Source organism: Bombus vosnesenskii, unplaced genomic scaffold, assembly GCF_011952255.1.
Source record: "Bombus vosnesenskii isolate JDL3184/JDL3185 unplaced genomic scaffold, Bvos_JDL3184-5_v1.1 scf7180000016273, whole genome shotgun sequence".
NCBI lineage: Eukaryota > Metazoa > Arthropoda > Insecta > Hymenoptera > Apidae > Bombus > Bombus vosnesenskii.
In genome coordinates this window covers 401,003-423,437 of record NW_022884342.1, presented here as the reverse complement: position 1 = coordinate 423,437, position 22,435 = coordinate 401,003, and the positions used below count along the sequence as shown (strand labels likewise).

At 40.5% G+C, this 22,435-nt stretch overlaps 1 protein-coding gene and 1 long non-coding RNA gene across 2 annotated transcripts in view; one reads left to right on the top strand and one right to left on the bottom strand.

The window, feature by feature from the left end:
• LOC117242295 overlaps positions 1 to 22,435 on the top strand; it is a 148,274-nt gene that overhangs the window by 98,136 nt on the left and 27,703 nt on the right. The gene's annotated exons all lie outside the window — the stretch shown is intronic.
• LOC117242287 lies at positions 13,235 to 15,549 on the bottom strand. The gene is made up of 3 exons (XR_004495218.1): positions 15,476 to 15,549; positions 15,159 to 15,400; positions 13,235 to 13,359 (listed from the first exon to the last, which is right to left on the bottom strand). It is a non-coding gene; the product is annotated as an uncharacterized LOC117242287 (long non-coding RNA).

The following is a 22,435-nucleotide window of genomic DNA, read 5'->3' as shown; positions in this document are numbered from 1 at the left end:
TCTAACTAGCAAAATGGATAATAACAAACCCACATGTCATTATTTAAATTAATATTCTAAAGTGTAAATAGCATGTCTTAAAATAAATGAAAAAACATTCTAAGTGTGCTCTGTGGGTATAATCAGATAGAAAACATAAACACAGATTGTTCAAAGCTTTATGAAAAACCTAACCTATCAAAATGGATAATAACAAACCCTCACATCATTATTTAAATTAATATTCTAAAGCGTAAATAGGATGTCTTAAAATAAATGAAAAAGCATTTTAAGTGTACTCTGTGGGTATAACCAAATAGAAAATGTAACTTAAACACAGATTATTCAAAGCTTTATGAAAAATCTGAACTTCTTTGGTAATGTCCTTTTGCTATAAATATATGAACGAGATCCTATTATTCCATTGTATTGTAACACTAAAAGAGTGAGTATACCTTCATTTATTTCAATACATTTTTCTATTACAAATTCATCCACTCGCTCTTCTATCAGTCAACCTCAACCCTCTGAAATACCAAACGATGATATAATTCCAATAACTACACATAAATGAACAATTCCAAGATATTTGATTACATTTACAAGAATGATGCGTTTGAAAATGAAAAAGTGCCGTATTTCCACAAATGATGGAATATTAATATACCTACCAAATCATAATTCACAATTTCACGTAAACCTCCACCCTCATAATGACCCATTTTATGTATCTCCTACAACTGAACGCTCGCACCACGAGCTACTCAAACCCGGTAGCTGAACGACAAAGGGTCACCAGCGCGTGAAAATGATTTCGAGTCGATCTGTTGAGCCATTCATAGAAGGTCGGTCTTGCGAGCTTCACCGCGACCGATAAACGTGATTTATATGAGGCGTCGATTTTCTCGAAATTTTCACCGGTTTCCTAAGGGCGATGCCACAGGAGGAGGAAGGTAGCACAGGCGAAGGGGAGTGGTGAGGTCGAACGTACGATAGGTTCATCGGGTCGTGTTCCACCCCCCGTCGATCCGACGTTTCGTTCGGCCGCGACACGGAAGCGAAGGGAAATAAATTACACGGCACAGCGTCCAACGGCTACGTCTAGTTCGCTTCACCCTCCGCAGGCCTCGAGGAACACCTCCCCTTGCTCCTTGCTCGCCTTCTCGCGGCTCATCCGGAGCCCCTCCACGTCGAATCCACCCACCCGTGGATCGTGAATCGAGTCTCGGCTCTTCTTCGTCCGCGTCTTTCTTCGTTCGACGACCACGTCGCTTCCTCTGGTTGAAAACTCTCGACGAGCTAGCTTCGACCAATCCGGCCGCGTTATTAATGCTTTTTAATTTCCAGCCGATTCTACCACCAGCTACCCTCTCGTGCTGCTTTAACAACGGCCATGTTAACAAATTGTGTAATTAGGATGAATCTCCCGGGAATTTGGTCAGCTGGATCACGTGGCTAATTGCTTTCGTGGCTCGTACCACGATCCCATCTCGTTTCGGTTGCACGACTTTCAAATGGTTTTGACAGACGGTTCAATGAAATTCGCTTGTCGTTTTGTATTTTTGTTACGTCGATTTGAAGGGATCTGATCCGCGGTATTTGTCATAGGCTGTAAAACAATTGTAGACAGCAATTTTTGATTTTATACTACATTCTACGTTTTAAATTCATACCTTTTTAACAAGTACTATATACGGTATTTGTGTTATTTTCCGATTAATTTATGCTAATTTACACATTAAAACTGATAATTCTTGGAGACGTACGATTTTAGTATGATTGCGTATTTTAAGTAAGGAGGAAAATTTATAATTTTTCTTTAAAAGTATAACTTTATTCAACTAGGGTTGTGCGTTTTTCTAGATCACCTTTTGCCATCTTTCAGGCAGTGTCATAATTCCATGTTCACGAAACTTCTGATTTTTGCCAGCAAACAACTTTTACGGTGGATGTGACAACACATACTAACCTAGTTCCGATAATCTTTGACGACCGACCAAAGATGTGTGCTGCGTGTGTGATGTGACACGTTTGAATTAATCGTTTGGTTTCTCGGTAAAAGTCCAAAGTACAGAATTCCTTTGTAATCCCATCAAACCGACAGCCTAATCTTTTTTCGGTGAATCTCAGCTTTTGGTGTCGTCTGGGCTGGTTCATCTTGCATTAGCCACGATCTTTTCCGATTAACGTTGTTATAAACAATCCACTTTTGGTCGCCAGTGATCAGTCGTTTCAGAAACGGATCGCCGATGCTAATGCGTTGCGTCAAATGAATTTCCTTAATTAAATTGAATTAAATTAAATTAAATAATTAATCGATACAATTTTTTTACTAGATTAAAGATGGAAGTCCAAAGAACAAGAAAACAATGCAGCTTAGGTGCTCTGAACATGTTGACAAAACAAAGAATGTGCTAAGGCCACCTATTGACAAAATTATGAATCATAATGAATCATAATTATGCAAAATAAGAAATTTGCCAAATACATTCTGTACTCTATAAGAATTACGCTTCTCCTCAAATCATTTTTACGAGAATGGACAGAAGAATCAAATTTGAACGAACCTTTCGTTGAAACCATTTCAAAATCCTTCAATCGCCACAGACGACATCAGGTTCGCTATGTTAGGAAAAAATTCTCATTCCAATTGATATTGTTGTTATTTCTATACTCAGAGGTAGAATCACAATAGTTATTATTTTATTCAATGGATAAATCTATCACACCGTTGTGAGCCAAAGAAACCTTTATTGCACGAGTTTACAAAAGCTAGGGATAAAAACAAAGAAGCATCTTAAGCCTATCGATTAAATCTATCGATTATAACTAGGATTATCATCTAGTTACTATTTCTAATAACTAACGCATCTGCATATAGATGGCGAGCACGAACTCACGTTGTCATCTTCAACAGATAGGGATAACTCTTTCTTCTTTAAGCTGACACAATTGATTCGTTTGGACATAGAAGCACAAGTGTGTCACTCGCGCGATCGATTCGTAGCGGAGATTAGGCAGAAAGTTTCGATGGAGAACGGTATCATTAAGATCTCATTATTCAAATTCGATCTTTGCATACTTAATCGTGGCCGTGTTCGTGTAACCACCGTACCCGGGGACTGGCTGCCAAAGATAAAGCATAATATCGCGATTCCCGGCCGCGTAATGATGATGACCGGCTTGCCGCCGCGTGGATAGCCAGGTAAGGGCTGCGCCTTCGCTACATAATATGCGTAATGTGAAAAGAGGCGATTTTCTCGGTGCTGGCGCGAGCAAAACGACCAGCCTTGGTAAATTCGTGTTATCAGTGGCGATGGAGAGCGTGCTCGGGGGGGCCACGGCCGAATGAAGTTGCTAGTGGAGAATGGCCGCTCACGAGCCAGCCCCGTGAAACGCGCGAAATTATGCTTACCGTGGCCGTGACATGGGATTGAGTTATTTCGCCATTTCATTTGTCATGCTTCGAACGAGCTCTCGGCCACTGCTCCATTATTTTTTTACACATTAAGCTTGTTGTATTTAAATGAGCAAGTTACAGAATTTAACATTAGAACTACCGATAGTTAACACGAAGCTATTTCTACCAAAACCAGTGAAAATGACTGGTCTTTAAAAAATACATAATCATAGAATATTTTTATATTTATTGATTTATTACTTTCTTACAGAAGCAATCCCATGTTATGTGGTACATTTTTGATATTATTAATCCACCTGGGACTATCATCCCTAAACGAGGGTCCACATGTTTAAAAAATTGTAAAACCAATCAATTTGACTGGTGTGGTAGTTCTGGTGTTGATAAATATTCTCTAAATGTTTATACAATTCTGGGAGATTAAGATGTACAAGTATAAAGTATACAAAATATTCAACGTTAAGAACTTGTTTGAATAATTAAGGATGGAAATCACTATACTACACTATAACATGAAGTAGGAATTTTCAAATAAAATTGTAAAACCAGTTAATTTGACTGGTGACCACACTAGACTTACCTACACTAGTTTTAGTGTCAAATATTAGGTCGTCCATTTTGTTCTATCAAGATAAAGATCACAACGTTTGACAGGTTAGGTTTCATGTTTGTGTGAAGTAAAAGATGTGTCTGTAAAAGAAATATTAAAGAATTTGGAAAATTTCTTACAATTTAAGAACATACGCCATGCGCGTTATATTTTAATATGCTTGAAAATGCAATTTGTACGAATAATTTATCTAATCGAATGCTACTAACAACGTTTCACTATTTATCGCTTGTACCAGCTCTTATTAGCTTCTGATATTACAGTCCCGCTGTAGATGAATACGTCTATGCATTTTGTCTAAATTATCTGCGTATCGCATTTCACTTGTCCGGCGTATATAATTTATTCTGAACAGAAACAAATGATAGGAGAGATAACTATAAAAATACGTGCTCATATAACTGAACTTTTGCTTCTCGTGTTTTCTACAAAGTTAAAAGAACAAGTGGCGTATCATTTTTCATTTTTCTCAAGCTGTGGATTGTAACGCGATAAATGTGAGCGATCTGCTGCCAAAACTTGGCAAATTTCATTACATCGATCAAAACATCCGCAAATCATCGTCTATAATTACAACTCTTTTATAAATATAAAATATTCGGTAGATTAACTCGGACCGAGTAGATCGCGTGAGAACACCGATATTTCCACGAAGCCTTTCCCTCCTGTTTTCGTTTCGTGCGTCTTTTTACCTCGATTCAGCCGGTAAACAGGCAAAAGAAAAAAGAAAACGTTCATTCTCGAGATTCGGCCGCGTGAAACACCAAAGAGCGTCTTTCGCGAGACAGGAAGGACTATTAATTACTGTCCACGATGGCTGAGCGCACGGCTAAGGAAAGTAATTATGTGTCGCAGCCAGCTACTTGCGACTTAAGACGTACGAGCCGCAACAAACGTAATTTTTTAACGCCTCTACCGAGCCTGCTTGAAAGAGGAAGAAAGAGAAGAATTCTCCACACCTGACACAACATTCCGAGATCGAAAAACGAGGCCCGAATATAAATCGAAATCTTCTATAATTAAACATTCACGGCGATTTTAGCATTTGAAAGTGGTGAATATTCAATTAAAAATCCATGTGCGTAACGTTAAAATTAGTACAATAGGAGTGTTTATCTCAACAGGACAAAGTCGATCGTACGTAATTGGACAAAATAATATAAATCCAAAAACATTGTGCGTCTATTATTTCCTCGTAAAACGAAAGAAACATTTCGGATAACCTAACATTTAAGAGGTTAAGTACTAATATTGTATAATTAGTGGTTTCGCGAAGTAACAATTGCCTGGTCTAAACGGTGAAACAAACGTGAATTTAGTTTCTATTTCTTTAGTTACGTTCATAAAAATTCGCAATTAATTTGTGCACTTCTGTTGTACAATTTTGTAAAATGTTTTATAAATTGTCTAGACACGCACAAGCGATAATTTGCTAACTAATATTATTAACGAATTAAGAGATTGTACATTATAGATAGACTGTTGAGAAATCATACAAAGATATACAACCTTTTAGGTTATCCGGAGAGTGTCTTTTTTTCGCAAACGTGTTTTTTACAACAGTGCACCTTCGTACAAACGTGAAACCAAGTCTGTGAAACGTCGCGCTGTTTATCTCAACGGAACAAAATGGCTTGTACGTAATTCGACGAAATAAAATAAAACCAAAAACATTGTGCGTATATTATTTCCTCATAAAACGAGAGAAACTTATCGGATAACCTAACCCCACAACTCCGATAGCTATCCCTTTATATTCCACAATATCCCATAGCCTTGCAAAGTAAAAAAGAAGCACCCTGAAACCTGCACGAAAATCACATTCCAGAAAAATACTAGGAACCCTTTTGATCTTGAGGAAGGATGAAAGCCGATTAGGGGAGACAGAAGACAATACACAGCGCACGCATCGTGGCCGGTGCGCTCGCGCATCCATCAGCGTTGATGTCTTTGTTCTTCTCGCTGTACTGCTACGTAAGAAAGATCTGGCAGGCCTCGGAGAATAAGGTAGGGAGGCGGCAGCAGGAAGAGACGACCGTGGAAAAACAGAGTAGCTCTCTGTCCAGGGCGTCCTAGTCGCGATCCATCAAACGTCAGCGATCAGCTTTTTTCTCGTCTGAAAAGTGTGTCCAAGACACGCACACTGAAATCATCGGATCGTTGAGCCGCTGGAACGGAGGCCAGCTGTCGTTTCTCTCGTTTGTGTTCGTCTTCCGCTCTTCCTTCTCTCTCTCTCTCTCGGAGACGGTGTTTCGAATTCGAGCCGATTCGACCAGGGCAAACACGCGTGCGGTTTTTCCACGGCGACCGAGCCGATTTTTCAAACGCGACCCGTGTGACGCTTATAGGCTCGAAGATTGTGGAAGGGGACGGGTTTCCGACACGCGGTGAACACGGGCTGGGGAACACGGGCCAGGAATATGAGCGGAACACGTCTCGACCCTGTACTCGAGATAACCGAGCTCGCGAGAACATGTCCGCTCGACGAAACATCTCGCTAAGAACGAGCTCGGATTTTTACATATTAATTGGAGGCTGCGGTGGAAGATGTCGTTGCATGTAAAATCCAAAATGTTGATTCTCTGACGCGATTGGTCATTTCGTTTGGAAGAGACAGAACGTGTTTATTAATTCGCGATGCTTCGTGTAGTCGTTGTTACTTGTTCTTAACAGCTTCGCTAAGTTTTATTATAATAACGACGTGATTACACTGTGTGAATCGTATTTAGTTTTTTCATCAGTACAGTAATCCTGGAAAGTTCAAAGAGAATTATGCAACTACTTGCTTGCAGTCCTAACACGCTGGAACATTAAATTACCAGCGTTGCATTCTAATGGGAATACACGTCATTCTTTTACGATGAGCAAATTACACGGTTCTTTCAGCGTAAATTGAACAAACGTATACGGTGTGCTTCTTAAAAAGAAAAAAAAGAAAAGGAAAAAAAGAAGGAAAAAACGATCTAATGGAAAAAAAGGCAATTTTAGCCATTACGCTCATTGAAAACAGGCAGAAGAGCGGCGCAGTAAAATACAAATTACACGGTCAACTTCTTTTCACACTCGGTAGTGCATCGAACAGCGATTAGAACCGCGTTACGTTCGAGGGAAGATTGAAGACATCAATTACCAGCGGAACCTATCGGACATGGACGTCTAGAAAAATCAATTATAAATAACCGGCGTTGTATCGAACGGACGTTTCTAATGTATAATAATGCAGCCCGATCGTCCGCCGCAGCGTAATCCAATTTCGATGTTTGTTTTTTTCGCGACACGCGTGATAAAGCGGCGTATCCGAGCGTGGACGTGAAAAATCGTGGCCATATTGTATATGTGCCTGTGACTGACTGCCTACTTCACCGTCTTGCAATCCATACGCTAAGATTAATCAATGACATCCATTGGAGGAATGTCTTCGGGTTTGTATTTGTCACTCGCACGGTTCCTTTGAGACCGCTCTCAATAGAGGGATCGGATAAATGGAAAACGAGCTGGAGCACGGAATCGATCTCGTCACTATGTACTTTTTAACCCTTTGCAACGATCCTTTGCTCGCTTTGTATTTTAAATTCCAGTCGTCTTCCTCTTTTTCTAAACTGATTACTCGCCATACGCTTGTGAATGAAATGTTACTTACGTAAATTATACGTAGAATTATAATACGTATCGTTTAAAGTAATTTTGTTAGGAAATAGAGTTCCTTTGGCAATAATTTCTACAGGAAACATTTATCGACTGCGTCAGCCACTTTCTCGCTTCGATTTCGTAATTCTGGGAAATTTCCTTTAGAACTATCGCGGTATAAAGTATCTTACACTGATTGTATAATTTTATGTAATGTTCTGCATCCTACTACAGCTGCGTTCTTTGCGTTACTTCCAACTTAATCATATTTTTCTATGCTTAAAAAATTTTTATAAAGTCGTTATTAATATGCCATTTCACAGTGTAATGTTATGCGTAAAGATGTTCTCAGAACGTTAAAAATTTTTTTTGTTCGTTGAAAGGGAAGTGAACTGGAGACGTGACAAGTTAAGCAATGCAATTGAGTGAAGACGTAACATTTATAGTATTATATTTGACAATTTGAGTTTTTCTTAACATTTTAGATGCAACGTTTGTTCTCATTTTTTTTTATTGATGTTCTAACAGAAATGTTTAATCGTTCAATGGGGCGCTTTTTATTTCAAAGTATCTTCTATTTATCGGTTATATTCAAAATGCCCCAACTGTCAATTTTCATACAATTTTTACAATTGTAAGAACTTGAAGCGCTACGGTCACCAGTGACCGTGACGTCACAGGAGAAACCGTGGTAGGTCATATATGACCCACGTGACAGTCAAAGTGTTAATCAGTACTTTAGACACCGATAAAGACAATGCTTTTAATTTTCTGTCCAACTATACATCCACGTTAACGTTTCCACGTGATTGTTAATTCTTCGTACAGCAAAAATAAATCATATATTCTTCACATGGGTAAATTTCTATTCTACTGGTATACAAAAAATATTCAAAAGAGTCCTCTTACGCCATTGTATTACCATGAACATGTAATTAAAGCCGGGTAAGTACGCAATAATTCGCGACAGGGTACAATGTTTTTAACGCGGCGAAAAAGGGGGCGGTCAGGGGTGCACTCGACCGCTTCCAACATTCTTCTTGCCCAACGTGTATCTGGTGCAGGCTGCGCGCGATCCACTCTATTGTCCTAACCTTGCTGCTTGTATTTGGCACACGCGAGTGTGCTTCAGAAACTCTCGACGCGCGCGAGAAGTTTGCATAAACGAGACTGCTGGTGTCAGCACGGGACACCAGGCAGCCTCGGAAATAGAATACACGATATGAAGAACGTCCGTAACGCGACAGGATCTAATAAACGTTACGGCGTTCGCGTCGCCACGAGAAGAAGAAAGAAAATACAAAAAGAAATATCGTTCCGCGGGAAAAGGATCGATCTGGTATGGGGGGACAATTGAAAAATTCGACGCGAATTTCGAAATTGTTCCGGCCGCTGCAACCTACCGTTGCATGCAAATAGCATCCTCTGCGCGTGATTGCTTTATGCCTCGCAGCGGAGAACTACGCGACGCAACGATGAAATCGCTGGCTGGTCGCGTTCGCGTGGAGGTTAGGTTGGGTTCTACGCCTGTGTTTTCGACGTTTTCCAGAAGAGAGTGCTTCGATGGTGCTCGTGACGTAACTGATCGTTTTGCAGCTAACTGGGTAGAATTTCAGTTACGACTAGTCACTGGCCGTATAATTCATCGAATTCCCACGATCATTTCTTTCGGAATTAATATTACCTTGTTACATATGAAACGTTTGATTTTTAACGATTCGTACGCTAAATAGGATACATCATGCGATCATGCGTGAAAGAAAAAATCATAATGATACGTGTACAAAGATAAAAATATTTATCGGGAGAAAAGATTGACAAAACGAAAACATGTTGTTGTTTTGCCTCGGAGTATCAACATCGTTAGGCTGTACATAATGAAATAATAAATAAACTCGTGGCAAAACAATGTCGCTGCTACGTGCAAGCGTCAAACAAAGACGAATTTAAATCATCGTAAGGTAACTAGCTTTTCAGTCCCAGTCTTGATCAATTTTAACCCCTTAACCTACAATTTACGTTCGAGAATGCCCGCAATATTTACGTTTGGCCCGATCATTGTACTACGGGTTATGCCCGTAGTTGTAGGTTAAGGGGTTAATAGCAATTAATACACAGTCTTACCGCGAATTAATTAATTAATTACCGAGCATCTTAGCGAACATTCTCTGCATTTATTAATTATTTTTAAATATATTTAACGACTTCAACATCAAGTTATCTCATCATTTAAACCACAGACCAATCCTCTACAAAATAATCCTAGTATTTTCCTCAAACGAATTCTTCACATTAATCGTCTACGATATACAATAACATTAAAATAACATTAAAATCGTAAACAATAACCACATCAAAAAGTCACTAATGTAATCCTAATGCAAAACGATAATAAAAAGAACGCGATGAAACTGTGTCCATAGCCTTTCCACTACTCGCCTCAATAGCCTTCGAATAAAACAGCTAGCAATAATTCTGTCCGACCCTTGGTTAAAGTGCTGTGAAAATTTCAAGAAAGCAACAACCTCCATTCCCCCTGTCCTGCTTCATCCACCGCTAGACATGTTCCCCTAGCAGATCGCGGCAAAAAATTAATATTCGCGAACGTAGCGCGGCAGCGGAAAGGCAGCAGTCACGTTCTACGCTCGCGTTGTCCTCGGACGACGTATTTGTCAGGCGCAAGAATGCTTTAGAAAGAGCGTGGTGCCGCGGTGTGTGGGGGGTTGGGGGTTGAAACGCAGGTCGGAAGCGAGGGTTGTCGGCTGGCAACGCAGGACAGAGCCGCCGCATGGCACCGGAATACGTAATACGGGGAATAGCCGTGGCCCTGGTTCACGTGGTGGCGGAGGGCTTTCGGCGGAGGGTGGCTGGAACGAGGGGTGGCGGTGGCAGCACGCTGGGGGAAGGGCTGGAGAGGGTAACGAGCCGCGGCAATTAATATCGCCGGGTTTCCACAATGCGCTTGCAAATGAAAGGCCTTTGTGACGTATGATTGCGTTACCGAGTGAATAGTTGAGTAATGGCGGTTCGTGGCGCCGCCATCCGAATCGCGCTAACCGTGCAAAAGCTCAGTCTCGGCTGCCGCCCGATAGTACCTGCCAGACGAGCCTCCTTCTCCTCTTCCCCGAACCCTCACCAACCCACTTCTGACGCCGACAGTTTTCGTATTGAAGCCAACCTCGGATGGATCGCTTGTGAATGTCGCTGCTGTGTTCGAATCGTCCAACGAAATCTCCAACGCTTGTTTGCGTTCCAGCCGCTTACAGGATTTCCCAGCTTCGCGTGTGACAGCGATCGTCGTTCCGCTGTGTGCTCCATGGAGTATGCACTTTGGAGGATCTTAGAGCTGCGTTTAATGTTACAGAGTTTCTTGCTGATGGGAGTTTCTCTGTGAATTGTAATGTTATTAGGGTTAGGTTAGGATTGACATAATCAGTGAGGTTGGGTTACTAGGATTCCTATGACGAACATTGAAACGACTCTTTATGGGCTGGTTTCACTTGAAAGAATATCTTGAAAAGTATTAAGAAAGTTATATAGAAATGTATCAGGTTGTCCGAAAAGTTTCTTTCGTTTTATAAGGAAATAATGGACGCACAACCTTTTTTGGTTTTATATTATGACGTATGATCCAATTTGTTCTTGTTGAGAATGTTGAGAATAGACGAAATAATGGTAGAGGAACACTAAATTTACACTTAGAATTTATATTAGAATAGTTATATATTTATTTGATAAACGATTTCAAAGATATTCATCAATACTCACTTGCACGCGTCATACCTATTCGATACCAGACCGTTAACTGAACAGTTTACATTCCTTTGTTTTCGAGACGCCACGCACACACATACTTCCACACACTGATATTCACATACAAGTATCGCTACTACGCAGCTAACCTAGTCTAGCATATAAAATTATACATATCTCAATAGTTCTATCAAAATAGTTACAATGTTCGACAGATTGTGTTTCACGTTTCTATAAAGATACATCGTTATAAAAGATGTGTCTGTAAAAGAAAGATACTTTTTGGACAAATATATTGACATTGTAAATGAACATATCTGATACTCTGGTTGTTCAACAGTTCAATTATTTTATCATAAATGTAATATTTTACGAAGAATAGATAAAATCTACTTTCATTTTTAATTGTTTTTTTTTTTAAATTTAATCAGTTTCACTGCTAGATGGAGGAAAAATTTGTGCGCCAATGGATATGAAATTCGAGAAGAAATTAAAATTCATATGATTTCTTTGATGGATCTAGTGGCTATGAGAGAAAAAGGTCAGACGTCGAGTGTGACGAGTAATTTCCAACCGATACCCGTTGACCAATCACCGGTTTGGCAAACGTGTCACGGAGCTGACAGGAATCCGCTGCAACGCAAGCTTATAATTTATCGGATCAAAAAAGGTGGACGCAAAACGTATGGGTTTTGCATCAGACACAACAAATAAATATACGGATTTGTTGGTGAGACCTTGCCTAACAGATTCAGTCGTTGGTATATACATCGACGAAATTGCAACGTGCATATGCTGGTTGTTTAGCCTCGTGGAAAATGCGATATTTACCGGAAATATCCACGCATTTGTCAATATATATCTTAGACTAAATGCACTGGCTTTGCCAGAAAATTGTTTAACATAACATCATGAAACGTCCGACTGATTATACGTATCCTCGTGTTTGTCGCATGCAAATAGTACCCATTTTGTATACCAAATCGATGTACATGCCGATAAAATGTAGATTCATCGATAACAATCTCGTTCAATTACGTTACGTTAAATTGGAAAATGAGAGTAGTAACGAGTCAAGTGCTTCACATTCAAGGTCGAATTTTTCTGATTTAAAACATTGATCGATAATAATTTCAAAGTTACTATTTTATTTTACGATACCCGAATTTTTATCTTTTAATTTCACTTTCGTGTCAACGAAATTGTTTATCTTTCAAGTAGTATGAATTTTCTCCAATTTAATAAATTGATTAACAATTGGATCTAAAAGAATCCAAAGAACGCGTTAAGTATAAGCTCCTACGACGAGGTGCTAATTTTCACGTTATCGTGGCTTCTGTTCGATGTTCGATATTATTGAGCAGCAACTGGAAACTGTTTCGATAAACCTCCGACCCCTGCACGTTTCACCACGAGGGTTGCGGCAAGCGTGGTTAGTCGCGGAAGATCGAGTATGAATAAATAATTTCCGTGGAGCTCCTGCTTCAGGATGCTGTCAGGATGGGTTACAGGCACGCTGTGTATAATAAGATTGTGATATATAAGAAAAATGTCGAGCAATTTCAAAATAAACAATGTACAACATATTAGCACGATAATATTAATTCTCAGAATTACCTTAGTGTCAAGATCCAACAAAATACGATTCTTATTATATTTGTGAGGGAATTCAATAACATGGAACACCTGGAAAATAGAGAAATGATATTAGTAAATAATTCAAGAAATGTATAAAGTAATATACACAACAACAAATAAATATTTCAAATAAAGTTATTGGTTCTATAAAAACAAGATAATAATTTCCTTACGTATGAATCGTGTAGAGCAGACCTGTAATGGAGCATCCAATTGTCCTAACGTCCAAAACGCTCAGTATATGTGGTGTACTGATAACACTCACCCGGAGCTAACGTAACATAACCAGTCAACGTAGTATTACCAGCATTGCGTACAATTTCCATTGATCCTAATTCAAACAGACAACACTCCGTCATTATATACAAACAAACATCAAACATCTAGCAAAATCAAGGAAATTATAAAGAGCATGAAAAAGAGAAGAGAACGTAAGAAAGACTAGGAAGAAAGAAAAGGGGACAGAGATGAAAGCGCGGAAGCAGGAGGAGAGGAAAATAGAAAGAGACGGTGGAAAATAGAGGAAGAGGGTGAAGGACGTGGTAGGACGAGGCCCACCGACTATGAGTAATATTGCGGGGCTTTTCCACCCCTGGGAGCGCGAACCTGAACGTGGAGGGTGGCTGACGGGGGTGGGAGCCCAGGGACGGTCGGGCGTGAGAGAGCCGCGAGAGGGTGCAACGGAGGGAGGAGCGCCGATCCATCAGCGTCCCTCCACCCTCGCCTTTCCGCCACTCTCATTTTTCTCCACGGTCCGCGCTCCATCATTCCGCGTCACATCCGCCCTCTTTCATCCCTCTTTCCTCCCTCCGGTTCTGATACGGTGCCGTGGCTCTGCTTCTCCTTGTTCCTCGTTTCTCCACCGACGATTTCGCCGGCTCCTCGACCCTCAAGTCATCCCCTCCCTCCCCTGCCTTTCTCCTCCGCTACCAGCATCCCCTGCCAGTAGCTACGCTACTGATTACACTTTCCAAATTCATTAGCGGAGCCCTTGTCGGAGGTTTGGCCGAGTTCGACTGTCGAGAACTAAAACGTCGTGTCGAGTATGTACACACGGAGTAGGGGTAAGCCGCGAGAGAGAAGCAGCAGGCAAGAGGGTGAGAGCGCAAAGGGTTGCCCCGTTTTCCTGTAGCTGTCGTTATGGATGTTTGATGAGCTGTTTTGCGCAACCGAGAACCGCTGCCGTTGGCTGCGTTCGCTTTTTCGACGAATCGTTCGGCTTTGGGGTGGCAGGGCTGTCGATGATCGGCCAATTAATATCGCTCGGGCTACGAAGCAGGGGATCAGAGGGTCCTGGAAATTTTGTACCACAGCGATTTTAACAGCGCCAATGGCTACCGAGAAAGTTCATCAAGAAAGAAGTCGTTCGTTTTTTAACTGCAATTCTACAACGTAGAATATTTCGATTCTTCTGAAAACCAATATAAAATCCACGACAGAACATTGTCGGGCCCATACTTCGAAGCCAACGATCGCCTAAATTCGCAATTCTCCGACGTCGTCGTGTATTTATTTTCATTCGAGTTTAATTAGCTACGCATTGCTTGTAACGGCGACCAATTAAATTAATAAGCGCAGGCATCTGTTAGTATATCCGGAATAATGGCGGCCATCCGTCTTCGGGCAGCTACTGTGTTGGATCCGCGAGCCAGTCTCACGTGTAGCTGATTTCGCGAATACTCGGTCCTTAAATACACTGGTCGTCGATTCGATCGATTCACTGTGAGCACAAAACATGCTGCTTTTCACGAAGAATCGAAGATATCGGGTACACAAATGGACACCGGGCTACGAATAAAACGTAATGTCACGAGAGAAGGGGTACTGGCTTGGATTCGAGCGTACGATTTAGCCACTAATGGACTGCCATACTTTACACGTCGAAGGGAATATGTTTAAGAATGCATGTTGATGCGCGGTAATTCACTTTCGTACGTGTTAATATCGGCAGGCCGACGACGGCGAGGAATACCGTCGGTTAATATGGCCATAAATCGGCTGGCCTGGTAATCTAAAAATATTTTGTAACGCGTTTGTCATTGGGCAGCGGCGAGCAGCGCCTATAGGAGCAGGTCTGTGAATTAAATATTTCATTTCGAGCGATCAATCTCGAACGGGGGAATAACGTACCCTTTGGCCGATCCAGCCCAAGACTCGTTCGTCGTTCGTTGCTATCTTCTTTTAAAACGCGGTGGCGAAAGAAACAAAATGGGCGGTACGCTTCCGAGGTAATGACCGCCGACGTCATCATCATTATCGCCCTTGTGTCCTGGCACGTTCGATCCCAGCGACGTCTATGATGCCTCGCGCACGTCGATTCGATGGTTCTTTGATAGACGATGGCTATTGCGATTTCTCCATTCGATTTTCTGCTAGATTTTATAATATTTGTTATTAAATATAGGTTTGGGTTGATATTTAATAGATTCACACAGATTGAATTTTACTTTCTATATTTCACCACCTCGTACAAAACGTCTAAACACACCGGATACACTTAGATAATTAACAAGTGGTCGACTCCTAAGATAAAAGAGCGTCGTTAGGAGTCATACCAACTTAGCTTGTAGAACTAGCGATGATACCAACTTAACTTTTCTCAACAATATTAATTGTATTAAGTCGTCATTTCGCTAGGCTACTTTGTCACGATATCGCTTAATCTTATCGATGCGAACAAAGTTTTATACTTAAAATTATTGTATTAAAATCATACAAATTTTATATTATGTTATCATAGTATCGTGGACGAGAGGCCCGGGGGTGTCGAGCGAATTATAAACAAGCGGCTGCTTGTTTGAATACGTACGTGGTGGGGGTAAGACAAAAGACACGAGGCTAAGACAAAAGACAAGGAGTTGCTAAGGAACAAAAACGAATTAACAGTCATTGTGAGTTGAGAGTTGTCTTAATTATAATACGTTATTGTGATTAGTTCATGTTAAACAACCATCGTTTTCTGTTTAATCAACGTCTGTTTAATCTGTTTATTGTAAATAAACTAATTGTAGTAAAGATCGTACATTATTATATTCATAAGTTACGTACAAGTCGGTACATTTAATGTTTCATGTAGTTTATGGTTCAAATAACATGAATTTTTCAGCGATCTTGGTGATATATTAGCTGGTCCCTTTGTTGTCATATAAAGTGGCAAGTATTAATCATATAGCCGTACATTTTTGAATGATTAATTAACATCTTCCACTTTGAAGATATGTACATATATGCTGCCATCAAATATATTTATGTCAAATAATATTTATGATAATATATATGTAAATTAGTATATATGTAAATAATAATGTGTATGTATATTATCAAAAACACATACTGACTTGTGTAACTTATGAACATAATAATGTAATATAAATATTTGTATAATTTGTAGGACATTTACTACAATTGGTTTATACTTATGAATATAATAATGTAATATAAACATTTGTATAATTTGTAGGATCTTTACTACAATTAGTTTATACTTATGAATATAATAATGTAATATAAACATTTGTATAATTTGTAGGATCTTTACTACAATTAGTTTATACTTATGAATATAATAATGTAATATAAACATTTGTATAATTTGTAGGATCTTTACTACAATTAGTTTATACTTATGAATATAATAATGTAATATAAACATTTGTATAATTTGTAGAACCTTTACTACAATTAGTTTATTTATAATGGATTAAACAGATGTTGGTTAAACAGGAAACGATAGTTATTTAACATGAACTAAATACAATGACGTACTATAATTAAGACAACTAAATAGTTGATTTGCAACTCTCGTCACTACGGTTCCAACGCTCTCTCTCACGCGGACCACGCTCTCTCGACAACGCAATTCGCACTCCCTGACTTCTCAACTAACACTGACTGTTAATTCGTCTGTTTCACTTAGCATCTCTTTGTCTTTTGTCTTTTGTCTTAGCCCCACCACACACATGTTCCGCAACCGCTCATGGCCAAGGTTACGCAGGCCATTTTCGCGTAATTATTCGATCGAAGGATCAAAGATACATTGTTGGTCCTGTCGGCACTTAGGCTTTCTCGCGACATTGTTTATAGTCCGCCCGGTATCTCTTAAGCTTTTCGTCCACTATACTACAAATTTATATAAAGATATTCACCATGAAATATATAAATCAGGGCCGGCGTGACCTTTTGCGGGGCCTGGATGCACATTCAAATGCTACGCTTAAATTTTACAACGAGGAATTATTTATTTACAAATGCTGTTATATACTATATATATTTTTTATAAGCAGCTTTTTAAACAAATCCAAGTAATACTTTTTCGCATGCATAATTCGCTTTCAAGGGGCAAAAAATTCAACGAAAGTAGGAAATCTGTAATCATGTGTGACTTTTGCAAAAAGCACATTTCTCTGAAAGCGCCTCGATTTTTTTAATCTAAAGTAGTTTCCAGTATATGAGCACTTTGTGGAGTTATACCGAACTTTCATGATTTTTCTCACTCCTTTAATGAATCATCGCTATTAAAGAAATATCTTGCATCTGTTAATGGCATCGTCATTCTGTAAAAAGTTAATCGAAATCGCTGTTTTTTAATTGGAATACCTAAAAAACAAAATAAAATTCATTATATTATTCTTTTAGTTATCATTGCGGAAAAAATATAACACGAAGTAGGAATTTTAAAATAAAATTATAAAACCAACCAATCTGACTGCTGTGGTAGTTTCAGTGTTGAACAAAGTATCTAAACGATTTATACAAATCCTAGATTGATCTACTCCGTAAAATATCAAGTATCAGCGGCAATATATAAACAAGTACACTATCTGTTGACGGGGCAAAGTTGACAGGACGAGCATCAGGCACGATCAAGCCCAATTCTATTAAAGCAGTCGGGCAAACACGACGTAAACAGGAACGGAGAGTGTCCGGTGGTCGTAATCAAATACGCATTACCAGAATATCCTAGCCACGTCGCGTGTCCGCGCGAGCGCGCCCGATCCTGGTTCGCATACATACTCCAGGTAGATGAGTATTCTTTGAACACCGCTTCCATACATCTGCCTACGATATGACGTGTTTCAGTGGGCCGGCGCCACGTACCGATAGGTAATAACGTGTCTGCGGTACATTTATCTTGGCACGCGAGGCGACCATCATGCTCATGAAGCCGAATCAGTGGCGGTGATCTGCCACCATGAGGAAAAAGAATACCTGCCGCGGATTTGTTGCGCACTGTGACGCACAGTCCAAGATTTAGAGGGTGGAACGCGTTAGAAAATCTGTGAAACGTGTGTTCAATTGAGAATCGCCACTCAAAATTCCGATTATCAGTTGCAATTTAAGATAACAACGATCAAAATAATAACAATCGTCCGGCGTAAAATAATCGAGTCCGATTATAAGTTTGGGCTAAGTTTAGGTTAGCTAGATGGAACAGCGCACGTGATCGCATGAGAAGCTTATCCTGTGATTACACTCCGGAGAAAATCTCGGATATGGTATAATTTTTCACATAATTGGTCCTTGTTGAAGTGGTCACCGATTCTAAGAGAACTGTACATCTGGTCCTTTTAGTTTTCTCGAGCACTGAAGCCATTGACAGCGTATAAACAATAGACTGGGGCGAAGGCAGTATTGAGAAACGTTAAGTTGGTATCGTCGCTAGTTCTACAAGCTAAGTTGGTATGACTCCTAACGACGCTCTTTTGTCTTAGTAGTCGACCACGTGTTAATTATCTAAGTGTATCTGGTGTGTTCAGACGTTTTGTACGAGGTGGTGAAATATAGAAAGTAAAATTCAATCTGTGTGAATCCATTAAATATCAACCCCTAACCTATATTTAATAACAGGCAGACCATAGACAGTAGACAGGCGACGATAGCTTCGGAGTTTTCAGTTATAGGGTAACGCTGCTAGTGTTACGTCGGAGACACAAGAAATCACGAAACCGATAGATCGCCGGTGATCTCGCGTCGCAGTTCGTACGTTTCACGAATAAGGTGAAGAGATTGAACTTCGTATAAAATGATGGAATTTTTATTATATAAATCCAACAGAGTGACGGTTCAAAGTGTTAGAACAGAATGAGGTCTCGAGCGCTGATTTAGCAGGGTTTTTATATCGAGGTTTTAGTCCCTTTGGAGGGGTTATCGTCGGATGTATATCAGAGGCGGCTATTTCGTTACTGTTTGGTTATTATTCCCATAGCTATGACATGCAGGATGTTTCGTCTATCTGATTACTGTTTCTGAGCGGGTGGCCATCTTGAGCGTGTGACACTAGCGTGCGGATCGGGACCAGCTCAAATTATATTCCTACTTGTACTTACACTTCCGTATTACAGTATATTTTCTACTTTACAATTTATCCACACGTTCCTCTCTTTATATATCGAATAACCTCAACAGTCCTAAACTAAGATAACCGAAAAATTGTTGCAATAACGATACATTTAGTGAATATCAATTATTTTGAATTTCTATGGATTGTAGTAATGTTCCTAATTCCTTTTCCATCTTCTGGCTCTATCTCCTCGCTCTCGTTGTTACTTGCCGAAAGTCGAACCTAAGGAATCGCAACTGACGTAACGTACGTCTCGCAACTCTGTACGCTGTTCCTTCATCCTTGTTTGCTTGCCACCTTTCAATGGACGAGAGAAGAAAGAAAAAAAGAGAAAATATAGATGGAATACGCTGCATATTCTCCCGCGGTGCGTAGCGGTCGGTGGAGGCCGACGAACAAATAACAGGTTGGCCATGGCGATATGAAATACGATTACCCCGGTTCGGCGTACGAGTTGCATCGGTCAGCCGCTGCCAAGTTTTCAGCGCATCGGTTTGTCAGGGCGTGCCGTCGTTCTCGTGCAGCATCTGTAACATGGACAGAATTTTCAAGCATGTCGTGCATCCGTCGCGCGAAAAGGTGTGCGCCGGCTAGAGAAACAGAGATACAGAAAAACAGACGGAGATGGAACTAATACGCTTAGGGGTTGAGAAAGCAGAAGAAAGAGGGAGAAGAGAGAAACGATATGAGGTAGACATCGCGAGCGCACGGCACACAGAGTCTACACACAGCACGAACTTGTTCGGCTTGGGATAGAATAGGATAGGTGGGGCCGTTATTAATCTGGTGTCGAGTTGAGCACAAAGTTATATAGGAGCTCAGGAAATGAAACACGAGAAACCTCCCCCTCCGTCGTCCTCGCCGCGCTAGCTGGCTCCCTCTTGCTTCGCCTCTTCTGCGTCCACCTACTTCGCCACCCCGTTTTGCCCTCTCCTACTCCCACGTACAGGGCTGGACGATCCTCCATCCCCCTTTTCTCTGTCCCTACAGTCCCTACATTCAACTTTGAATGTATTACCGGACCACCAACCCCCTGGCTGGCTCTTCCAGTCTCCGGTCAGATGGAGATATAACGATCACCGGCACATGAACCATGGGCCCGCGGAGACATGCATATTTATGTCGGCTGCCCATAGTCTCAGTCTGCCGCTGACACTCCGCCTGTCCTTTCCACAAACTTATACAGACCTTCCGCGTTTACTTCGTACCCCAGCTTCACCCTTTTTGCGTCCGTCGATAAGCACCGTTAGCTGCTGTCTGAGGAATTTCGGTGGATGAGTGAAAGTATATCTTTTAACACGTCGACTGCTACGACGGCTGCCGTATTCGGGTGTCAGCAAAGTTTCTGGTCGGGCCGCGTAACCCACATTCGAGTGTCGCTTATTCGACTACTTGCGGAGGATCGTCGTAGGCATTTGAAAAGATGTTCCACAATAATGAAACTGTGGAATTGTTATAAAAGTAACACGAAAATGGTTTATTGACAAAATTATTTAGAACGTGAAACTTTCAAGCATTCTACGCATAGCTGAGGTCGGTGGGCACGATTTGGACAGTAAGTCGTTGTTTTCTTCAAATTCCTTCGCGCCTTTGTTCGCTCCATTCCACGTCTTTTATTCGCGCAACGTAGTTTGCACGCGCGTCTGATGCTTCTCCCGGAATCATTTTTCCGAACGGCGATATTGCGCTGGCTCCGTCGAAGACAAGGATTTTTTGTATCTTCAGACAACTCTAATAATTTCGCAGCTAACAATCGTCCAAATATTCTAATATTCATATTCTTCCTCGTTGCAATTTTGTAAACCGTGGAAGCGTCTGCAACGGAAATTCGCAGAAGGAGCGGAGTGCCAAGTTTTCCGTGGCATTCGGTCGCTTTTCTAATTGCGGTGGAGTAAGAAACCGTTTGGTCGGAACAATCTGTACCGCACTTCCCTTCGTTATATTCGACAACAGCCAGTGGTTTTAACGTAGCGAACAAACGAAACGAGAGATGATTCTCGAGACCACCGCTTGAGCGACTCGCGTTACTAAAATATCGATTGCACGCGTCGCCTGACGCAGATTTCTTTGAAAACACGCGTGGCAGTCAACGCGTTAACTGCGATTATCGAATAATATGTGGCGGCACTCAACAGCAAATACCACCACTCGACACTAAGTAGTGTCGGACGACGACAGCGCAGTGGTTAGCGCCTTAGGTAAATTAGAAGAAAAATAGCAGTACCCCATCAACGACATCTATCAATTATCACGTGCAATACACATACACCTCAAATATGTAGAAATTTGAAGCTTCAGAAGTTAGAACCATACATTTTTCTAACAAAAGTTAGGTTATGTGCCTAAAACTAGTTTTACGACACTTTCGCTAGAAGATAAGATTGTTGAAGGAAATATAGAGGAGGGACACTAAAGTCCTACTTTTATCTGGAAAATGTAAGGTTTCTGGGAAAAATTAGGATTAAAATGTAGAAGACGAAAGGAAGTTTGTGGCTAAGTATAATACCAGATATCGATGGGCAGAGCCAAACAACAAGAGTGAATGGATAATAAAACTAATAATCTCTCGGGAAGCAGAAGAGAGGGGGAAAAGGATAAAGGAATCCAAATATAACATACATTACAGAAAAATGGCCGAAGAAGAGTTAGCAAAATACATAGAAGGGAGGATGAAGTGGAAGGACAGAAAAATATTAGCAAGATGTGGAAACCAGACCAAAGCAAGGGAATACTGGAAAGAAGAGGGAGAAAGATGCAGGTTATGTAAAAGGAAAGAAGTACCAAAGGACACAGAAAACATACCAAACGAGACTGGAGACTGGTTTAAGTGAACTAAAAGCAATAATAGAGAAAGAGAAAGGGCAATACAAAACGGGGAGGAACGACAATAAGCACAGGAAGGAGGCAAAAACCCAAAAGTTGCTATGGTGTATTTAGAGACAGAATAATCAAGGCAGTGCTATTGCACTTTTATTATATTGTTATTTATCGTATTATTAAATATTGTTATATTTAATAGAGTAGATAGATAAGAATCGAAATAGGTAAAAGAGCAATAATAAATAAA